The sequence below is a fragment of the Ptychodera flava genome, chromosome 4 (assembly GCF_041260155.1).
Source record: "Ptychodera flava strain L36383 chromosome 4, AS_Pfla_20210202, whole genome shotgun sequence".
Taxonomy (NCBI): Eukaryota; Metazoa; Hemichordata; class Enteropneusta; family Ptychoderidae; genus Ptychodera; species Ptychodera flava.
In genome coordinates, this window is record NC_091931.1 from 18,806,079 (window position 1) to 18,811,165 (window position 5,087).

A 5,087-nucleotide genomic window follows, 5' to 3' on the forward strand; every position below is an offset into this window, starting at 1 on the left:
GTTAGGGTCACCGTGCTTGATTTTCTACAAATGTGCGATGAAAATTCACAGTTTTCCATGAAAACCACGAAAGTCAATATATAAACCATTCTTTCAAGTTCATGCAGTGAATGGTATGTTTACATTCTCTCGTACAATAACATAAATTTTGAACAGGAAAGATTTTGATTTAAACGGAAAAATGTGTGAACAAATGGGAATTGTTTTTACGAAATTTGACATTATGACACCAAAATTCCTGATATTAAAAAAATTATTTGATGGACTGTTTCAACCTTGCAGTATAGTCAAGATTTACCGGTATATGTGCATAAAAAATAAAACAGTCACAATCCTTCATACCTATGTTGAATGTGAATGTAAGCTGAAGAGATGTCTGCAATTTCTGACAAGGGGGTTTGTGGATCATGACAAATCAAGTTTGACAAAGGTATCACAATAACTGCATGTATGATGGTCTGTTATGATTAATGAATTGATTGTAGCAACTATTAGAGTAGTTATGCAGCTTATCGAAGGAATGAAAACTGCGCAAGAAAGATTTAAAAATTAGGGGCTGGTCTTTAATTTATTTGGTAAAAAACCTGAATAACGATTTATTTGTGCGAGATTGAATTATTAAATGTATTTGTGCTTTTGTTTGATGTATTAATACAAACGGCATAAGACGTTCAATTTTACCGCTTTCATTATTCTACTTTTTATAAGGTGAATATTATCACAAACTACACTCTTCCATGCAGCATCCTAACATCCTGTAAAATTATAATAAGAGATGACGACTTTCCTCCTATTCCACTGTCGTAGTAGCACTTTATTTCACAAGCTTTGACTAGTTTGTATTTCTATATGGTGATAGTGCAAATATAAACTCTTTCTCCCTTAACAATCCATAATTCTAATGCAAATATCCACAGGAACACAATTCCACGGACCCACAAAACAGATGTTTCGCATCTTGGTTACATTATTGAAATTTGAATTTCCACAGGAACACAATTCCACGGACCCACAAAACAGATGTTTCGCATCTTGGTTACATTATTGAAATTTGAATTTCCACAGGAACACAATTCCATGGACCCACAAAACAGATGTTTCGCATCTTGGTTACAATATTGAAGAGTGAATTTCACCGAGTGATGGTCTTTAAGTCGTTTAATATATATTTTATCTATTCAAAATAGAATAAAAATTATTTTGATTGCTCTAATTCAATTTTGATTTTGGGTTTCATTACAAGAGCGCCTATAATAGATTTACCTGGGTAAACATAATCGGATATGGGAGTAAATAGATGGCTCGTTCCCAAACTTGAGACTTTTCTGTGTCAAATTTGCGTTACGGGACCTACATTTAAAATGTTTCCTCTATTTTTAGTTGAACTATATCGAAGTAAAGAATACAGATACCAGACTTGGTTTCATTTCGACCCGTTAAGCCATAGGATTTTCCATAAGATATTCGCCACCTTATTTCAGCAACAAGGAATCAAATAGGGTTTTAAAATACTTAAGTCAATCCTCGTATTGGAATTCAATAAAGTGTTTTTGTGTGCATAACTATGGGTCACAGCTATACCGCAGCAATAAAACGCAGATTAAAGAGGCACTCCCACTTGGTAACATTTTTAAAACACATTTTTTTAATGCCAACGGTCGATATTTGACGTGGCGACTCCGCGCGGTTCGCGAGATATCGATAAAAACATGTCATTTCCCGAGCGTATTTTTCACATCCCGAAGTTTTACGATCGTTTCTGGTTATGACCCGAAATCCCCCGAAAGTGTGTTGTTGTGCTGATTGACGATATTCTAAGGAGTCCAAAAACGTTCGAATGACGCAATTAATTTACCTCCTACTGCGATGACTTTATATACATCATTATCAATGCCGTTACCTCTGGTAATTGTTTTTTAAAACTTCTCCTTAGTTTTTGTCGTTTTCATTATTCTCAATCAGTTGTATTAAATTTTTAAACAATACCACATAGATATCAGTTTTTACGTGTAAAATATTAGTTGCCTCTGATGACTATTTTGTCGTCTGCCACACAGTTACGCGTGGTTCGATACATAGCGGCGACAGCGTGTGGTATGCGCGCAAACCACGCCGCGGCCACTAGGCATACTATGTATCAACCGCACCTCTAGACTATCTGTGCTAGTCACCTATGCGAATTCTGGTGGAATCAGCAAACTCTGTTTTTCGTTTTTTTTCTGATTGCCGAGTAGTAGGACTCGGCTTTCTCCCATGGGACATGACCGCTCACCGACGAGAGTGGTACTGTGGCGTACAGCAGCGTCAGCGTAGACTCGTACTCCATAGCTTAGTTGACAATGGCCCCAGTGCCGAACGTTCTATGTTCGGAAGCTGAATTCAGGTGGGCCACCGGAATTCAAACTTTAACTTTTTTGAGGACATGTTTTTATCGATATCTCGCGATCCGCGCGCAGTCGCCATGTCAAATATCGACCGTTGGCATTAAAAAAATGTGTTTTAAAAATGTTACCAAGTGGGAGTGCCTCTTTAAGCAAGACTTTTGATTTATTTTATGCCCCTGTTACACAGTAAATGCGCAGGAAAAAAGAACCTTGTTAGAGGTACTGTGCCTCTGCTTTACCAGACCTTCGTCAGGGCATGAAATACATGATTGAATGTCATTTCTCTATTATTATAGCACAGGTCCATACTGATACGTGACTATGTAGAGCTCAATGCATCACGTGTTAAATTTCAGTCCCTATCCGAGGAATCTTTCTGCAAAGTTATGATTTTCGGAATTTTGAACACTCTGAGAAAATATTGAAGTTTTGTCTAAAAATGCACGGATAAAATACAATTTCCCGCCCTCGGCAAATGTCTTTAGGCGCTGTCATGTACAAGATGTAGGTTGAAAACTTCGAATTTAGACTCCCACACGTTCGTAATCACGTCACTGTATTCAGGGTGTACTAAGCTCTGTATGTGGCGCAAAGATACAATGTACATATGACTGTTTGCTCTGCGGTTTGACGATATCACTGTACGCCATTTCCTCTTTTCATCAAGATATCCAGTGACGCAAAAGCTTGTATGCATATTGCCCTCTCTTTAACTGCTACAGAAAGTCATAAGATCCTTAAACAGATGATCCAGGCCTGTACCCGTGGAACTCCGTGGAACCCCGTTTGATTCGACCGATTTGTGGTGCCTTTATACTTCGTGGATGCCAGTGAAGGTGAGGTATGTAACTTAAACAATGTTCGTCAAAGACATGGCTTTCAATATATATATATATATATATATATATATATATATATATATATATATATATATATATATATATATATATATATATATATATATATATATATATATATATATATATATATTCTCTGTGCCCAAGTTCAGAGGTTGCCATAAAGCCATTATGGTGATAACCGGGAGGGCACATTGTATACATTTTGTATATATATATATATATATATATATATATATATATATATATATATATATATATATATATATATATATATATATATATATATATATATATATGCTATGTACAATGAGTTCTGTCAACATCTGGAGTATCTTTGTCAGGCGATCTCAGATGCTGACAGCGCACCAACAGTCGATGTTTGCTGACAAATTGCTTTCTTTTAGTCAATACTTGTGTTTTACCGGTATATTTTCAAATATATGATTTTTAATTGTTAGCTCTTCCACCCCGTTTTTGTCGCCAAAACACGATGACCAACAAAGCACTGAATACGCCGTAGATTTTTTTTTCATCGACTGGGCAGTGCTTCGCCCACATTCCTTGTTATTTGTTTACACTAACCATTGAACACAAATTATATGCGAAACCTATACTGCAGTTTAAAAAAATCTCAAGGTCGTACTAAGCGTTGATGTCACCCCTCCTTTAGTAGTTGCTAACATAAAGAAACTGATATGAGTGGGCAGATCTTAGTTGCCTTATTACTGTGATTTTCACTCAAGTGTACTGTACTATGGTTAATTGAGCTACAAATGCCAATCACAGCCATCATCGCCAGAAGCCTAAAAACACTCCGAGTCTTGAGTCCCGCCACATATGAAAGACAATACAACGTACGTATCCTCTCTGAGTTTGACTACTGTGATACACAAAAACTAACTTATTTTAACAAAGCCAAGTTTCCTTGGTATGCAGTCAACAAAATATAAAGCATTGCTATCACCAAGTCAATACAAGTTCAATAAAATATGTGGTTGGCGATATTACCAGGCTTATTGATGATTGCCATCGTCGACTTATTCACCTACTGTTTACGCGTGATATTTGTCATGAATACAGTGTTTAACGAAACAATGTCCTCTGTGTAATAATTCTGATCAATTTAATTACCATGTTGTCCTGACGTAGACCAAGTTAAATGTGAGATATCGAAGGCATTAAAACGAAAGAAATCACAGCACCTTTATTTCTAACGACATCTGTAGTTCACTGTATTTTGGAAGTAGGCTGGTGTAAGTATAAATTATACTGTCAAGTGATAGCCAAGCTTTTCGATACACAAATGACATCATGAACGAAATTTTACAGCGCAAGTAGCAGATCGGCACGATTTTTCCCACTTTCATTGTATTAGTTTGTTTCTTATTTGTATTATAACTATCTTCTAACGATTGTTGTCAATACAGTCATCACGTGATGGTAAGTTATGACAGCTGCTTCCAAACGCACGAAATAAAACTTACACCAACGTCGCAAGCGCTGCGGTCTTTTCTAAGCCTATCTGTATGAACATATCTGAGAAATAGGCGAATAAAATACAGTGGACGTAAAATTGTAACTGTACTTACATGAGTTTGGTGTGGTCTCGCGTTAAACTAGCCCATACGTCACTCTCACAACAAGGTAATTATAATCCTATTCGTAAAAGCACGTTCGGCCCGTATAAATACTTTGTAATAGCCATTGCAAGTACTCGACCGTGAGAACACATGTACTAAGATTTTGTTCTTTCATCACAGCAATAATTGTAATTTTTCAAAAGAATATACGCCAGCAGCTTTCAGCGTGTTTGTTGATAAACAAAGGTGCTTCTGACGCAAGT